The sequence below is a fragment of the Leptopilina heterotoma genome, unplaced genomic scaffold (assembly GCF_015476425.1).
Source record: "Leptopilina heterotoma isolate Lh14 unplaced genomic scaffold, ASM1547642v1 Lhet_44, whole genome shotgun sequence".
Classification (NCBI taxonomy): Eukaryota; Metazoa; Arthropoda; class Insecta; order Hymenoptera; family Figitidae; genus Leptopilina; species Leptopilina heterotoma.
Window position 1 is genome coordinate 731,195 of NW_025111084.1, and position 19,849 is coordinate 751,043.

The 19,849-nt window shown below is 27.4% G+C and overlaps 1 protein-coding gene across 2 annotated transcripts in view; it reads right to left on the bottom strand.

Moving 5' to 3' along the window:
* LOC122506818 (translation initiation factor IF-2, mitochondrial) overlaps positions 1-19,849 on the bottom strand; it is a 136,708-nt gene that overhangs the window by 32,473 nt on the left and 84,386 nt on the right. The gene's annotated exons all lie outside the window — the stretch shown is intronic.

Here is a 19,849-nt window from a genome sequence, read left to right on the forward strand (position 1 = left end):
AAGTGTGCATTCCATTTTTCATTTCCGATTAAAGACAAATTTCGACAATTTCTAGTTCCCTTCGTGATTGAAAAGAGATTGAAGAGAAAACAGAAGACAATTCCAAAGGGAAAGTGGAGTCACGCCCTTGGTGCCTTGGTCGCGTCTGCGCGATCTAAACCAGACTGCAGATAATATATTTACATGCAGTGTGTGTGTATAGAGAGTATAGATTATATACACGGAAAAGAGGAAAGCAACCAACCCTTCATTGGCGCAAGTTTCCACCTACATGCCGCCTTCTTCCTTTTGATATTTATCACTTTAAATATACAAGCACATGCACAGAATGGACGAATGGCGCGCGCAATTTTTCCGCCAACAATTAGAAATATATATTCTTCGCATAGTTATTACTTATCGCGAGTACCGTTCGAAACAAATGGAATAGATAGTCATCTCCACTTCTACTGTATCCGACGGAGAGTGTATATAACTGTAACGCAAATCACAAACTTAGTTACGATGACAAGCTCGAAAAATATGCGTGTTTCTTGTTTATTGAGAGTATCAACATTTGCGGAACTTTCTTTATATACTTGCATATTTATATATACACCAACAGGGATTCTAATTATCTGTTCGGAAAATCATAAATCAAATTCATAAATTCGAATATAATCGTATATTGAAATACAGAATTAGTAATTGTACAAATAATTAATAAATAGAGGTCCTACCCCAGTCAGATAATAAAGATGACGATGATGATGATGATGATGCTAATGATACTAATGATGATAATAAAGATAATAGATGATAAATATGATAAAGATGATACGACGATAAAGATGATAATGACAACAAAGATGCCAATACTGATGATGATAACAAAAACAGTAAACATAATGACAACAAAAATGCCAATGCTAATCAGCAACAACAAAAAATTAGTGACAGGAAAAGAGGGCAAATGTTTGGAAAAACAATTACCACGCCTCGGGTAAGTAGGTAGCGAACTTTATTTACGAGTACTGCCTTTTCTCTTTAACCTTTCATTTCATTAGCGATGCATTGTGCCGGATGCCGCACTCCGCAACCAATATTGAGAAAGAGAAGAAAACTATTTTGCGCTGGCCCAAAGTCACGCGACCATAATGCCCCTCTCGCTCGTAAATACAAAACGAAACGCAACAAACGTCATTGCAAAAAACCCTTAAGGGAGATGTACTTAAATGTATTTCTGCGTTTGTATAATGGAGTTAGAAATGAAACAATAAATTCCGAATTTATTAGGAACGCTAATAGGAAATTTTTCCCTATACAACGACTTGTCGAGGAATATACTCAACTCCAATATCATGTTTCAAGACCGTGAGCGGCGCATATAATGGAATAGGGCAATACTTTTTATCTCACGAATAATTGTATTCATTCCTACGAATAAGAGAATAAGTGTATTTTTCAAGTTCTATTATAAATGTTCATTTTCATCAAGTATTCTTCAGGTTAAGAAGAATACTTATCTTTCGGTTAATAAATTCTGCGGACTACTTTTAAAGTTGGGCTCTATAATTGACAGAAGTCATGAATCAAAATACATTTATATAGTAACTAAAAATATTATCGAAAGAAACTTCTTTAAATATTAAATTGAAATCCTTATAAGATAATGATGTTAGTGTTAATATAACAGACAATAATAAAGATGACGATGATGCTAATGATGATAATAAAGATAATGAAAATAATTATACTGATGATGATAATAAAAATAGTGAACTACTTTTATGATGATGAGGCTGATAATAAAGATGCCAATGTTGATGATGATAATAAAAATAGTAAAGATGGTGATAACAAAAATGCCAATGTTAATGATGATTATGAAGATAATAAAGATGATGCTGCTGATAATAATAACAAAGATAGCAAAGATAAGGATGACGATGATAATAAAAATAGTCAAGATGATGATAATAAAGATGGCAATGCTGACGATGATAATAAAAATATAATAAAGATGATAGTAAAGAACAATGATAATAATGATAATATAAATTATAAAGATGATGGTAATAAAGATACCAATATACTTTTATCAGAATTGTTGAAAGTAATTGAATTTCTATTAAAAGTCTTGAAAATAATTGAATTTAAATATTTTAAAAAATAATTGATTATGATGATGATTATGATAATGATGATGACAGGGTTACAAATTTTTTATAAATTTCTTCGAAAAAATTCAATTATTTTCATAAATAATCAAATTTTTTACAGATATTCAATTATTTTTATAAATAATAAAAAACTTTATAGGTTTTCAATTATTTTCATAAATAATAAAACTCATCGCAGAATTTCAATTATTTTTAATATAATCTTGATGGAATTTCACGAAAAATGTCATTATTCTTAAAAATTTTATTAAAATTTATCAAAGAAATTTAGTTATTTTAATAACCTTTGCTACAATTTATTTATTTGAATTTAAATATTATTTTCAATCAATATTTAATTAAATTTCTTTAAAGAATAAAATTATTTTCGACAAATTTTAATGAAATTCTTTTTAAAAATTCAATTTTTTTTCAAAATTATTCGAATAAAATTCTTCGTTGAAATTTAATTAATTTCAATAATTTATCAAAATTCAATTATTTTTAATATCTACTATTTCAATAAATTTTCACAAAAGAATTCAATTATTTAAAAAGAAAATTTAATAAAATTCGTCTCAAGAATTCAATTATTTTCAAAAGTAATAAAATTCTTCGCAGAAATTCAAATATAGTCAAAAGTTTAAAAAAATTCTCGTCAAAATTTCAATTATCTTTATAAATAATAAAATTCTTCTTCAAAATTCAATTATTTACAAAATTTTTAATAAAATTCTTGTCAAAATTTTAATTATTTTCAAAAACTTTTCCCAATTAAATCAATTTTTTTAGAGATTTAATTATTCTTAATACAATATTAATCTAATTTTGCGAAAAATTCAATTATTCTTAAAAATTTTATTTAAATAAATTACAGTCAAAATTTCAATTTTCTTTATAAATAATAGAATTTTCCTTTAAAATTCAATTATTTTCAAATAATTTAATAAAACTCTTGTCAAAATTTCAATTATTTTCAAAAGTTTTCTCAATTCAATCAAATTGAATCAAATCAATTATTTTAAATACAATTTTAATTAAATTTTTTGGAAATAATTCAATTATTCTTTTACATTTTAATAAAATTCTTTGCAAAATTCAATTATTTTTATAAATAACAATATTCATCACAAGAATTCAATTATTTTCAAAAATAACAAAAGTTGTCACAGAAATTTAATTATTTTAAAAAATTCTAATAAAATCGTTCGCAAGAATTCAATTATTTAAAAAAAAAAAAAAAATTTAATAAATTATCACACAGACATTCAATTATTGTTAAAAAATTTGATGGAATTCTTTGTAAAATTTTATTCTTTTTAAAAACTTTTCAATATTAAATTAATTTCAATATCTAACGTATTTTTATAAAACTTCGTAGAACAATTAAATTATTTAAAAATTTTTTATAAAAATCTTCGTGAGAATTTAATTATTTTCATAAATAGTAATAATTTCTCAGGAATTCAAATATTTAAATTTAAATTAGAATTTGCATAAAATTAGTGTAAAGAAATCAATTAATAAAATTTTTTCATAAAATTCTTCGAGAGAATTACATTATTTTTTCATAAATATTTAAATTCTTTCACGAATAATAAAATTCGTTGCAATTTGAAATAATTGAATTTTTTAAATGTTTCAAATTATAATCTTTGAATGTTTGTATTTTTTATACTTTTAATTAGAAGTTATGTGGATTTAATTTTTTTTATTTTTTGAAATTATTTCAAGTTTTTATTTTCTAATATATATATTTAATGTAAAGTTTCCGAATAATCGATAAAATATATATATATATATATATATATATATATATATATATATATATATATATATATATATATATGTATATAGTAAAATTGAATTGCGTAAACAAAAAGGATTTGAAAATTTTCAAAGAAATTTTTCAAAAATTATAAAAAATAATTAATTTAAACAAGAATTACAGTTAAAAATTTTAGAAAATAATTTCTTCATGTTTTATAACAATTTTTTATAAGTTGTTTAATTTCAAAAAAGTTTTGCATTCGAAATTTTTGAATTTTTTTTTCTTAATTCTTATGGAAAAATTCTAGTGACTAAATATTTATTTAAAAAAGTTAAATATAACAATGCGGAATACAGTATTATATGAAAGTTCCATGTAGGTGTAAAAATTCATTTGAATTATTTAATTTTGTTATTTATTTATTCAAAAATTTTGTTATATAAAAAAAAAATTCTGTTTTTTAACCTGGAAAAGTCATAGGGAATTTGAAATGAGCAAAAGCGTGGCAACCCTGTGATGATATAAAAAGGGTAATAAAGATGATAAAATGAATGTAAAGATAATAACGATATAGTAATAATTATAATAATGTTAATAATGATAATATAATAATGATGATTCTTCATCATTTGCATATACAGCATGTATACCTAAATCTACTAAACAACTTTCAATAATTCATATATTCAGTACAATATTAATTAAACGACACTAACTAAATGTCACTGATGAAGACACTTAATTTTAAATAAACCATCCACCACTTGCTATATTTTAATAACAAATTGAACATTAATTGTACAATTATTATTTCTGACATTGAGAAACTATACATATAATTGAATATATTTTACGTTCGTACAACTTTCATATTATATGTGTTGGTCTATGAAGGCACCAGATATATTCACATTCAACAAGCATACATGCCACTAATGATACCAGATTGCAATCGGTCCAGGAATCATAAATTTATTTAACATATTTAACAACTCGTATATCTTTTGCTGAATATGTTGAAAAGATGAACGATATTGACTTCAATTATATCTGTCTAATATTGTTTACGATGCAATTTCCTCTAGAATAAATTTTTGGTAACAATATAGGACAAAAAAATATTATTTATTGCCGTACATTAATTAGCAGTTATCCGTACCTGTACATGCATTTTAGTAAAAATACATATTTTAGTTATGAAAAAGGAAAAATAATGAAGAAAAAATTCTTCCTCTATAAATTCTCACAGAAAACAATTTTCAAAAACTGAAACAACAGTTACAATAAGTTTCTCTAGAATAACGATAAAAGTATTAATTTGCAACTAAAAATATCGCTAATACGCAAATTTGTATACCCGTTCCAGATGCTGAATTTCATGCATTATAAATACCCCCCAAAAAAATCAATTTCGGAAAAAAGTCAAATGCACTGATGTGGCAACGAAAAAATATCAAATTTGAAAGTGTCATTTTTTTTCTTAAAGGGGCAGCAGAAGAGGCGAGAGCATCAGTGTATATAGTTTGAGGGCTGCGGGACCCTATGGGGGGGCCCCCCAATGAAGCCCGCCCACATCGAAACGACAAATATCACCGATCTCAAAAATATCCGATCGTTTTAAAATGATAAAGTCTCTCTTGAAATAGAGAAGAAAAATTTATTATTTATATAATTCATATTCGTGAAAGATTTGACTCGTTATAATATATATATAAAAAAAAGAAAAAAAAAACAAGGCCCCAAATTATGTTTTTGTCTATATATGTATATATAAAATAATGTCCTGATGATACACGTAAGATTCTAGGACGATCTAGATAAAGCATCGCACGAGAGATTTCTGTATTTAGATATGAACAACACCTTTCGACTTATGAGAAGATAACATCTCTTTTATTTTCGAGATTTTTATTATACACCGTTTCTTTCACTGTCGATTCAATTTTTCAACGGCAATTTATTATCTCTAAGTCGCGAAAGATGAAGAATTGAATAAAAATATATTTTAGTTGATTAATACTTTAATTATAGTCACTTTAACTATCTGTACAGACGCACACTATCCTCTTATAACCCAGCGGCCAATAAAGGGTTCATTATTGCCCTAGGGCAGTAAAATGACCATTTTTTCTCTAGGGCAATAAAGTGTACTTTTTTTTACCACTCGCAAGTCAATAAAGTATCCATTATTGCCCCAGGGGAATTAATGGACAATCCCTAAGAAGAATTATATTATTTGAATTGAATTTCTGCAATAATTTCTAACTTTTATAAAATTAAATTTTTTTTCGTATTTTTTTACTAAAATTCTTCTGTAAATACATTATTTTTTATAATTTTTGAAAAAGTTTTTTGACAATTTTCAAATCCATTATTTTGTTTACAATATTCAATTTTACAAAATTTCAATTATTTCGTAAATTCTTCAATTAAATATGTATTAGAAAATAAAAATTTTTAATAATTTAAAAAAAAAAAAATCGCAATTAAACTTTCTCAAAAAATTAATTCCACAGAATTGTTAGTTAAAAATATGAAAAATTGTGGTTTTCAAAGATTTTAATTTGAAACATTTTCGAAATTCAATTATTTCTAAAAATTCTTGCTACAATGCAATGCTTTTAATATTCAATTATTATTTAAAATTTAAAGTGAATTTCATTTATAAATCAATTTTTATTAGAAAATTCTACGAGAATTTAATGATTTAAATACAAAAATAAATAATTTATTCAATAAAATTAAAAGTTTCTTAAAATTGAATTCTCATAAAATTTTTAAAAATAATTACATTTCTTGAGGAATTTATTCAAAGTTGTATATTAATAATAATTCGAATCCAGCGTAAAATTTTACTAAAAAATTAAAAATTAATTGAATTACTTCAAAAAAATTCATTATTAATGAAAATATTTGAATTCTTGCGAAAAATTTTATTAAAATCTTTGAAATATGTAATCATAATTAAATTCTTTTGCAGAATTTCTTTGAATTATTTTTTAAATAATGGAGTTTATTTAATAATTTTAATTGAAAATGTTGATGGTAATTGAATTTTGTGAAGATTTTCTTTCAAGTTTTTTAAATAATCATGTTTGTTAATAATTGATTAACAAACACAAATTATTAAATTAATAAATTTTTGAAAATAATTGAATTCTTTCAAAAAAAAATTTTTGATTTTTTGAATATTTAATTCAAATAATTAATAAAATAATTGAAATTAATAATTTTACTACTAAATTTTATTAAAATTATTGATAGAAAATTCAATTCTGTTAAAGAAGTTTAAATCAATATTTATTAGAAAGTTCGGATTTCTACGAGAATTTAATTATTTAACTATAAAAATAAATATTTTATTAAACAATTAAATGTTTCTTAAAATTGAATTTTCATAAAGAATTGTATCAACAAATTTTTTAAATAATTGAATTCTCTTGACAAGTTTTAATAAAATTTTTAAGAATAATTGCATTTTTCGAGAAATTTGAAGAAAATTGTACTTTAAAAATAATTGAAATTCTGCCAAGAATTTTATTTAAATTTTTGAAAATAATTGAATTTCGGAGAAAAATTTTATTATTTATGAAGATAATTGAAATTTTGACGAGAATTTTTGTTAATTTTTAAACATAATTGGATTTTTGTGAAAAATTTTATTAAAATTATTTTGAAAAAAAATTGAATTGTTACGCAAAGAATTTCATTAAAATTTTTTGAAAATAATTTTATTCTTCAAAGAAATTTAATTAAAAATGTATTGAAAATAACACTTAAATTCTAATTTATAAATTGTAGCAAAGGTTATTAAAATATTTAAATTTCTTTGATCGATTTTAATAAAATTTTTAATAATAATTTTAACTTTTTTGGAGGAATTCTATTAAAATTGTATTACAAATAACTGAAACTCAGCATTGAGTTTTATTATTTATGAAAATAATTGAATCCCTGTAGAAAAATGTTATTATTTAGGAAAATAATTGAATAACATATATGAAAATAATTTGTAAATAATTGAATGCCTGTGAAATTTTTATTATTTATGAAAATAATTAAATTGCGTAGAATTTTATTAAAAATTTTTTTTAACTAATTGAATTCTTTTTGGAATTTTTATTAAAGTAGTAGATATTAAAAATCATTGAATTGAGGAAAGTTTTTGAAAATAATTAAATGTTTGCGTAGAATTTTATTAAAGTTTTTGAAAATAATTTAATTCCTGAGAAGAATTTTATTCTATATTTATAAAAATAAATTAATTCTTGCAAAAAATTTTACTATATTTATAAAAATAATTGAATTAATTCGATGAATTTATGACAATAATTTTAGAAAATAATTGAATTATTTCGAAAAATTTTATTAATTATATTTAAAAAAATAAAATTCAATTCTTTTGTGAACTTTTATCAAATTGCATTAAAAATATTTGAATTCCTGTATAAAATTTCATTATTTATAAAAAAAATTGAAATTCTGCATGAATTTTATTATTTATGAAAATAATTAAATTCCTATAAAGAATTTTAGTATTTACGAAAATAATTCGAATCTCTCTGTAAAAGTTTTATTATTTATGAAAATAATTGAATGATTGCGAAGAAATTTATAAAAAATTTGTAAGTATAATTGAATTTCTGTGATATTTTTATTATTTTATAAAAATAATAATTAAAGGTTTGCGTAGAATTCTATTAAATTTTTTTTTTAAATAATTGAATCCTTTTGGAAAATTTTATTAAAATAGTAGATATTAAAAATCATTGAATTGAGGAAAATTTTTTGAAAATAATTGAATTTCTGAGAAGAATTTTACTACTTTTGAAAATATAATCGAATTTCTGCAATCATTTGTAATTGCTTCCAAATTCAATTTGTTTTAGTGTTTTCTAAAATTTTTCTATAAATCCATTATTTTTAATAAAACTAGTTAAATATATATATATATATATATATATATATATATTAAAAAATTTAACTAATTTCAGAAGAATTTTAGTTTAAACAATTTTTTTTAATGCAAAGTTTTTTTTATATTTCTAATTAAATTCATTTAAAATTGAAATTTTACAAAATTTTAAATCAGAATTTTTTGAAGTTCATCTACACTGTAAAAATTTTTCGAAATTTTTCTTACTGAAAAGTTAGAAATATTTCGAAAAACGTTGAGAAAATGATTTTGCTATACAAAGTTCGACATTTTTCAAAAAGTATGAAAAAAAAATTGTAAACGCAATTCTTTTAAAATTGAATTCAATTTTAAAAGATTTGCATTTACAATTTTCCTAAGTAGATGAACTTCAAAAGATTTCAATTTAAAATTTTGTAAAATTAAATTAGATTTTGAGAATAAACTTTAGAAAACAACAATTTTCCAGGATTTCGATCAAAGTTAAAAAAAAAAAATAAAAAAAAAGTTAAAGTTAAAGTTAAGTTAAAGTTTCCTGCAAGCTTACAGATTATACACTTAGGATTAGCTGGAATATTGATAGCCGGAGTCTTTAAACCGATGGCTAGGGGAATAGAATTTTTTTCAAATTTCCTAAATTTGCAAAGAGGCAGTTGAAGTTAGGGGAGGAAAAGGGTTGAAGTGGCACACGGTTCTGCGGGTCTTCTTGCGACTGCGGCGATGAAGAAAAAAAAAGAAAAAAAAAACAACTGCACGCAGAAAGTAAAAGAAAAAGCAAGAAAAAAAAATGTGTCGATACAGTTTCCGACGGCAGGTTAAGTAAGATAGTTGCCACATAGGGGCTCACGCAGGTAATTTAATCCTGGGACGTAGGTAGGACGTTCGTAAGTACGAAAGATCAGCACATCCAGGCGGACCAACATATAACACGGTTGCACACACATTTGCACGAGGATAGTGCATGTTCGCCTTGCATGGCGGCCTCGAGTACCTTCCAACCAACTAACTCCCACCAGCGCCTTCTTTCACCCCACCTCGCTCCTACCTATCCTCCGCCGCGTATCCTGCACCTTCAGGGTGGCGTCACGCTCAAGACGCTTCCGGTGTTAAATTACCCCGTACGCCTTTGACCCCCACCTCCCCTCACCTCACCTCCTTACCTCCTACTCGTTTGCTCTCTTTCTCTTTTCTTCTTCTTTTTTTTCTTCTTTTTTCTTCTTCTTTTTCCTTCTGTATACCTTTGTCTCTGGCAAAAACTCGACTGATGCTCGGCCACGCGAACTCAATTCATCGCCATCCTTCGAAATCGAGTTTCCGATCTCTTCTCGACTTTTGAAAATTTTTCTTCATCCCCCCTAACCCAACCCAAAAGAATCTTACACAGACACATACGAAAAATTATTGCGTGAGAGTTTAACGATTAGTCCTTGTGACAGGTTCAGTCAAGAATTGTCAAATTCGCCTTGTTGGTCTTTTGTAATTTGTGAAAACAAATTTTTATTGTCCTTTTTCGAGAGGCAGGGCGAAAGAAACTAGATTTTTATCATCAGTTATTTCGTTACCGAAATTAAGGCGGAATGCTGAGGATTAAAAAATTTTGAATATTATTAAGCCCAGTTGGTCAATAAAGGGACCATTATCGCCCTAGGGTAATAATGACATAGCTCGAACTATATTAAGAGTGCATAAATTCAATTATTTTCAAAATTAATAAATTTCTTCGCAAAAATTCAATTGTGTTAAAATTTAAAAAATTTGACGAGAATTTTTAAAAAAATTTTGAAAATAATTGAATTTTAATTCAAATTTTCAAAATTCTTCTCCGAAATTCAATTCTTTTCAAAAATTTTAATAAAATTCTTGGCAAAATTCAATTATTTTCATAAATAACAATATATTCATCACAAGAATTCAATTATTTTTAAAAGCAAAAAATTTCTTCTTGGAAATTCAATTATTTTAAAAAATTCTAATAAAATCGTTCGCAAGAATTCAATTATTTTCATAATATAATAAAATGCTTTTTAGGAATTTAATTATTTTCAAAAAAATTTAATAAAATGCCACACAGACATTCAATTATTATTGTCAAAAATTTTAATAAAATTCTTTGAAAAATTTAATTATTTTTTTTAACTATTCGCAATTTAATTATTTTCAATATCTACTATTTTCATAAAATTTTCAAACAGAATTCAATTATTTAAAAAATTCAATTATTTTCAAAAATTTTAATAAAATTCTTGTCAAAATTTCAGTTATTTTCAAAATTTTCTATTAAAATTATTCAAAAAACTACATTATTTTCAAAATTGAAAGAAATTCTTGAAAAAAATTGAAATTAAATTATATTGATTACAGTTATTAAAGAAATCGATTATAATTAAAAAATTTTAAAAATTTTCTGTAAGAATTCAATTATTGTCAAAATCTTTAATAATTTTCTTGGAAAGAATTCAATTATTTTCAATATTCTAATAAAATTCCTGATGGATTGAATTAAATTATTCTAAAAAATTGTAATAAATTTTTAGAAAGAATTAAATTATCCAATAAAATTTTTGTAATAAATTTTTAGAAAGAATTTAATTATTTTCTAAAAGTTTTAATAAAATTCCATAATTAAATGTTTTTCAATTATTAACAAACACGATTATTTGAAAAACGGTGAAGGAAATTCTTCATAAAATTCAATTATACAAACAAACTCTTCCAAACAATTAAAATAATTTGAAAAATTATAATGAAATAAATCGAAAGAATTCAATTATTTTCGTAAAAAATAATATTCTTTTCAGGAATTCAATTATTTCAAAATTTTAGAGTGAAAATCTTCGTCAGAATTCAATTATTTTGATAAATAGTAAAATTGTTTGCAAAAATTCAATTATTTTCAATACAATTTTAATAAAATTTCACGAAAGGATTCAATTATATTTTTAAAATTTTTAATAAAATATTTCGAAAGAATTCAATTATTTTCTTAAACTGTAATAAATTCTTCGAAATAATTCAATTATTTTTATAAATATAGTAAAATTCTTCGTTAACAATTAATTTATTTTTATAAATGTGTAATAAAATTCTTCTCAGGAATTCAATTATTTAAATTTCTTTTATAAATCTCTTTGCAATAATATTCAATTATTTTCTTAAAAAATTTTTTTTAAAGTAATTCAATTATTCTCGTAAATACTAAAATTCTTTACAGAAATTTAATTAGTTTCATAAATAATGAAATTCTAAACAGGAATTCAAATATTTTTAATGCAATTTGATGAAATTTCACAAAAGAATTGAATTATTCTTTTTAAATATAGGTACCTAATTAATAAAATTTTTCGAAATAATTCAATTATTTTCTAAAATTATAATAAATTCTTCAAATTAATTCAACTATTTTTAAAAATATAGTCAAATTCTTTGCAACAATTAATTTATTTTTAAAATATGTAATAAAATTCTGAAAAAAAATTTAATTATTTTCAAAAAATTCTAATAAAATTCACTAATCAAATGTTTAATTTGAATTATTATAACAAACACGATTATTTAAAAAACTTGAAAGAAATTTTTCACAAAATTCAATTACTTTAAAAATTTTCAATTAATACCTATTATTAAATAAACTTCATTATTTAAAAAAAAACTCAAAGAAATTCTTCAGAAGAATTTAATTAGAATTTTCAAAGATTTTGATAAAATTCTACCCAAAAATTCAATTATTTTCATTAATAATAAATTTTCTCGAAATAATTCAATTGTTTTTAAATTTTTCACAGTATTTTAATTATTTTTAATTACAACTTTAATCGAATTCCTGGAAAAATGTAATTATTCTTAAAGATTCTATTAAAATTCGTCGAAAGAATTCAATGATTTAAAAAATTTGTTGATAAAATTCTTTATGAGAATTCAATTTTAAGAAACATTTAATTGTTTAATAAAATATTTATTTTTATAGTTAAATAATTAAATCCTCGTAGAATATATTCTAATAAATATTGATTTAAACTTCTGCAGCGTGAGCTTGCAGCAAACTCATCCTCTATAGAAAGCTTGCAAGAAACATGATGCAAATAGCTAGCAAAAACTGATACATACGTAATTTTTATTTTTCTTCTGAATGTTTGGTTATTTTATAATTACTCTAGTGGATAATGAAAAGTGACCCGTGTGGATACACCCTATTTTTCATTGTTGGTGCACTTGGTATTGTTATATAGGAGGGTGTATAATCAATACCATCATCGAGGGTGTCTGTAATGGGAAACACCGCAGCCGATTCTCCCCCAATTGTTATCGCGTATGTACATCCTCTAATTACCCCATCACCCCATACAAACAATATACACCAACTTTTCATTCAAGCATCAAAAGTTCTTGACTAAAAAGTCAAGTATACTACAGGAACTTCATTTTTAGTATATACATATAATCTATATCTTTTAACTGTATTCTATTACCATTAAGCCATTCCAAAAATATTCGTAGGCCACCCCAAGGTGTCCAGGGCCCTAAAAGGTGCCCAAAAACAATACATTACCTTAAAGTGATTTTTGCAACAATTTTTTAAATGTTTCACTGAATTTTCGAATGGGGCACACCTTATTGGTACCTTGGGTACCTTGGACACTCTTCCAGAATTCCAGAAATCCTTAATTTCTGATATATTAAAATTTTACCGAATTAAAGAAGTTATTCTATATTCTGTATTTGTAAATAATAAATAATCCTCCCCTTCTGACACCATTAGAATTAATAAGATGAAATGATCTCTTGGGACAAGAGAAGGATCCTCCGCGCAGTGCTATCAACTTTCGCGAAAAAGCATTTTTAGCGTATCTTTATTTACAGACACGCGTTACCGGCACGTGCCCAAGTAGAATAATATAATTTCTACACACTCAGGGCTTTAAATATACCACCAAAAAAAACAGGGATTGTATATACGGATCAAGGAAATTAAAAGGTGTGTTCCCTATTTTCGGCTTTTAGCATTTATCCCCATAGTAGTTTCATTATAATCGTTATAGAAATTTTAATCAAGTTCACCAGACCGTGTAAAACAATATCATTATATACATCAAAACAGTTCCGTGTGTTTTGATCCCAAATTTTTTTAATACTCTCTAAATCTGAATTAGTCATTTTCTACTAATGAAACAGTGCGAATTTGTTCACTATAATTGAATTAGGTACAATTTTGCGACTATTTAAAAAAAAATACTATTTCACTGGAAAAATCAAGTATCTTAGAAGTGACTTTAAAGTTAGGGTAAGGGGCACCAAGGTGGGCACCCATCTTTTGAACGACTGTAATTTTTGACAGTGCCTTATAGGTACAAATATTTTCTATATAAGAGAGCGACCAAATATTACTTTTACCATATAGGTTCCATATACAATACATCTATATAGATATTATAGCAACAACAAGTAGCAGAAAAAAATCCGAGATCACTCTCGTGAAGAGTGTAACGAGACTAATTCGACAAGACACGATAATGAGAGGGTTGTTAAGGAACAGAATGGGGTCCCGCGTGCGGCTATTTTCCCGTCCTCTCCACGTGTGTTATATCCCCTTCCGAGATTCTCTCGGAATCACCGTTACCATTAATTCCAACCCCTCTGTATATTTTTCTTTATTTCACCGAAGAAGACAATAATAAACGGAAAATCGGTGCGTGTGAGTATGATACCCGGATGGTCACGTGTCGACAAAAAGTGGTTCGCACGTTACCCACGGATCTGTATCGTGCAACCGATGATGATCATCAACGGCTGTGTGCGACCGCGATCAAGTTCCTCTCGTACCTGTGTTCACGACAAGTACCTATAGCAGTCCGTCGGCAACGGATGTCACTCGATTTGCGGTTGTATATGTCCATCCACTCATGTGCATTTTCTCTCCTCTCTCTCTCTTTCTCTCTCCCTCTCTATTTGTGTTTCTCTTTTTCTTTCTCTCTTCATCTATCGTTCTTTCTCTCTATATCTACATCTCTAATTTTCTTTCCCTCTCTCTATCTACCATCCTCTCGATAAATATTCTTGTCTGGATGCAAGAACCAGACGAAAGTCCACTTAATTCCAGTGCTCAATGTCTGGTTCTTGCATCAGGGGGTTCATATACACTCCACTATACAATACATACAATTTGTTTAATACAAAAGCAGATACATCCATACAAGTATATTGCGCGCACATAAGATTTGTGCCGTAATCGATACCACTCCCGGTTCTCTTATTACCAAAAGGAAAGCCACCATGGGACTTACAGAATATAGGTATACACACACAAATATACACATATACAATGCAATGCTCCATAATCATCCGAAAAACGAAAACTCCCTGTGGGAACCTAACAGAAAGGTGGATTTTCGATTTTGATGATGATAATGATGATGACGACAGTTGACAATAATGACACGGTATTTATAGTCTAGACGCAAAAACAGACGTTTACAGTATTCCAGGACAGTATTCACACATTTTCAGGACAGTATGGAAATTCGCGGGAACATTTCCTTAATATTGAAATAACGACTTTTCAATATTGTTGTCAGCGTTGTGAATATCTGCAAGTTTTACTGATGTCTGGATATCAAGTGTTACTCTGCGCGAGGACAATATTTCAAAATGTTCTACGATATAAAATTATCCGTCGTCTTCCGTAACATAAAATCTTTATATAGATATTACTGCACGGTTCATAAAAATCCACGATATTCGAAATTCCGGACCATGCATCTGCGCATCTTTAGGTTATCCTAAATTCTGATAGTCACTAAACTTTTTTTGATAGATTCTGATTTCTGAATACCAAACATCTTATGCTAAGTAAATGAATGCTGCATAAGTTGTGCTAAACAGCCGAAAGCTCTAGGTTCGTCTAAGATAATTGGTTGCGTAATCCGTTATTTTGTTTTTGGATATAATGCTTCTAAAGTACTCCGTAGGATTCACATTATAGTTTTGGCTCCCAGTCAAGTTTGGGTCCCTATTTACAATGTGAAGAACTATATACAAAACTTGAAAACTAGGAAAAAATCGACTGGGAGCCAAAACAATAATGTGAATCCTAAGGGGTCTCATCCTTTAGAAGCATTATTAAGGTGTCCAAAAACAAAAAAGATTCCCTAAAAGGAATCAAAAGTAACGGATTACGCAATAATTATCTAATTTCGCCCTCTTTCTTGTCTACATCTCTCAGTGGAAGAAGAATCGTTCATTACACCCAAAGGAGAGGTGATGGTTCTTTTTAGTGATAGTGGGGTTTTTCGATAGGTAAATGCATTGGGATGAGTGTGTATACAACTATATATATACCTATACATATAAGTATATATATATAGTTTATAGGAGAGGATGAGGATCGGGAGCAGAAACGTCGAGGTAAAAGGGAGAGGCGAAGAGGAAGAGGAGGTGACGGGCTCTCACGTTACCTTCGGTGCGGCCAGGTGTCAGGTTACCCTCGACCTCATCTTCCTCCTTGCCTTCGCGAGTGTGCCACCATCAGCATCGTCCTCGTCCGCCCGTCCATCTGTCTGTTCCCTATTCGTCTCCTCTCTGTCCCTCTTTCTCTATCTTTATCTCTCTTTTTCTTTTCCTCTCTCTCCTTCTCTATCTATATCTCTCTTTTTCTTTCTCTCTCTCTCGCTCTCCCTCTGTCCTTTTTCTTGCATCCACTATCAACCTCAGACTTGTTTCTTCGTCACTGTCTGTTCCTCTTTTTGAATTATCTTTTTTGCAGAAGCAACGAAAGGCGGAAAGAAAGCGAACAAAGTCGCGCACTACTTCCTTCGTCGTAGTGAAACACGACTTCATTAAAAATAATCTTCTACTGCCTTGTCAAATTAGAAAACACAACTTTTATTATTTCAAAATAAATTCCCAACGTACAGGAATGTGCCAACATAGTTTTTCAAAAGTGTTGGTTGTAACTTACACTAATTCATGATTGATTTACCACTATTCATTCAGTACTAATTGCTTACTATACTTCTAGAATCCTTCTAAATAATCCATTAAGGGCCAGTATCACCAACTCCGATTAAAAGTTAAATGATTAAAGTCACTTTAACCGCCCATGATTGGTCGGTGAAGGATTTAATCATTGATTAACTTTTAATCGGAGTTGGTGAAACTGTCCCTTAACAATATTATTGCATTTTTTCATTATTTATAAAAATAATTAAATGAGACCCAAATTGCAGAAAAATTTTCTTCCCTAGGAAAGTTTGCAAAAAACAGTATTCAACAATTCTTTCGTATATAAGCGGAAGAAACTTTGCTACCGGAAGAAATTTGTTTTTAACTCTACTATATATAGTTATACCTTTTGTATTTACATATAATAGATAATAAAAAGATATGAACGTATACATAAGTAATGAATACTATTTTAGTCAGACAAAGACGCAAGAAATGCAGTGTGTACGATGAATTTTGAAGGGCAATCAATTTGAGGTCGAGAAAAGAAGGTTGAATTTCGAGAAGCGCATGCAATTCTCAGTAGCGGTTAAGCAGAAGCAACGAGGGTGGTAAACCATGTCTGTGATGATAGAAGACGTGATTGTAAAGGTGCTTCTAAACGTACATATCTATAAAAATATGAGATTGCACATGTGTGTACACATATATATATTATAAGCTGCAAGGTATACCTATACATACACAAAAAAAAGGGAGGCAAGAACTCTGGCAGACGGCAAAAGAAATATACATAATGAGTCGTGCCAAGAGACTCTGCGACTCGTTTAATCAAACTTTGGGATGCGTGCTGCCCGGACTAACTACGTCCAATCATGCTAACCCACCTTGTTTCAATTCACCCCGTCTCACACTATCTAGAAAATTTTAAATTCTTATTCACTTTGCTATTCTTTTCTTGTTTCACGAATTTTCAATCTTTTAGGCCGTAAAAAAATTCAAAAGTGATTTTACATAAAAAGGCATGGTGACCGCACTTTAGAGCCAGGATGACATTTTTTAAAAGTTATCAAAAGATTGTATAACAATTTTGTTAGGGTGGTCACTTTGGGGCCCTCTATCCTAATATGTTAAAAAAAATTGATTCACGAAATTTATATTCTTTCGAATTCTAATTAAAAATCATTCAAATTTAGTAGAATTCATGTAGAAATTCTATGGAATATTCACTAGAATTCATATTATATAGAATGATTCTAGTAAAATTCTATAGAACTTTTTCAGCTGATGGGCAAAAAGAAGGAAAGATGGAGAAAGAAAGAGAGACTCGAGAGAAAAAAGGAGAAAGGTTTTATAATGTTTAACGTGTCGATGGTTCCTTTTACGTAAGGGCATATACAGATGCGGGCGCTGCACTGTTGGCGGTGCAGTGACTTAGAAGGACGTCTAATCTGAACAAATTAGTGGGGTCTACCTGTGTTCATACTTGAAAACGTGGGTGTACAGGCCCCTCAAGGGTCGACCAATAACTAACTCGACCAACACGCACGCACACAAGTTGGCGAGTTGTGCGCACACGTGACACGCACGCAGGGTTTTTATTTTTATTTTCTCCTTTTTTGATGCGTGTGGGTGTCACAGGGTGGCCACCTGTCTAGCAAGGTATGCGACGATAGCATCAACCGAGGAACGGACGCCCCGCGTTAAGCAAAGACAAGGGCGGTAACTCACCCCGGACAAATTATAGAGTGGCCAGACAGCGCGATTCTCCTCTCTTTTCCTGATTTTTTTTTTATTATATCTTCCTCTAACTCCAAGTTTTTCTCTCTCTCTCTCTTAGTTTAAGAGGGAGCTCCCTTGCATCTCGATCTCTTGATCTTTACACCTCTCAAATCGTCTCCACATATCAAGTAATGGCGAATGTTTCTTATTTAAATTTAGTGTATTAATATGTTAAACATGACGTGTGGTCTGCTATATGGGGGGTTGACATTATTTCTGACTGGAGCATATTTATCTTCATGTGGTATTAAGGGCTCGAACTAGACCCGTAAATCAGACCATCAAAATTTCGTAAAAAAGAAAATATAAACTTTATTCTTTCAAATTTAATAATTCCAATCAGAAAATCACCACAGTTCTAGTAGGGACTAAGCCCTACTCAATCTTAAACAATAGAGAATTTTATTTCAATTTTTTAGTAGTAGCACCACCACCCGAACGCTATCAGACAATCAAAAATTGCTAAAAACAAAGATAAAAATTTATTTCTTCCAAATTTAATGATTCTAATAATCTGGAAATTACCTGAGTTCTAGTAGGGACTGAGCCCTACTCAATCTTAAAGAAAAGAGAATTTTATTTCAATTTTTTAGTAGTCGCACCTTCACCCGAATGCCATCAGACAATCAAAAATTGCTAAAAACAAAGATAAAAATTTATTTCTTCCAAATTTAATGATTCTAATAATCCGGAAATTACCTGAGTTCTAGTAGGGACTGAGCCCTACTCAATCTTAAAGAAAAGAGAATTTTATTTCAATTTTTTAGTAGTAGCACCACCACCCGAACGCTATCAGACAATCAAAATTAATTCCTATTGAAAAATAATATAATGATAAAATATTTATTTGAAATTAAACCATTGATGATTAATCGACTTCATATTCTATAGAAGGAACTGAAATAAATATAAAAGCCCGACAACATTTACATAAAATTTTCCAGATTTTAGATATGTATCGACATACTACTATTATTTATTTTCGTTTCGAAAAAAAAGTATTTCCTTCGCGGAATTTTCAAAGTTCCGTTGAAACAAAAATGAAAATTAAACGAAACATGAAAAACAAATCCGATTAATTCGATTTAAACAAAACTGATCTAATTTCCGAACTAAATTATATTTCACCTGTATACAATCAGTCCGGAATAAGTTTATTCGATCCACTTTATAAAATAAACAGACAGAGAGATAATTTACAATAATTTAATCCCTAATTCCGATTTCAATTTCCCCAATACAAAAATAATTTTAAAAAAATAAATTCATAAAACAATTGCGTCAGATATTTGCAAATTCGAATAA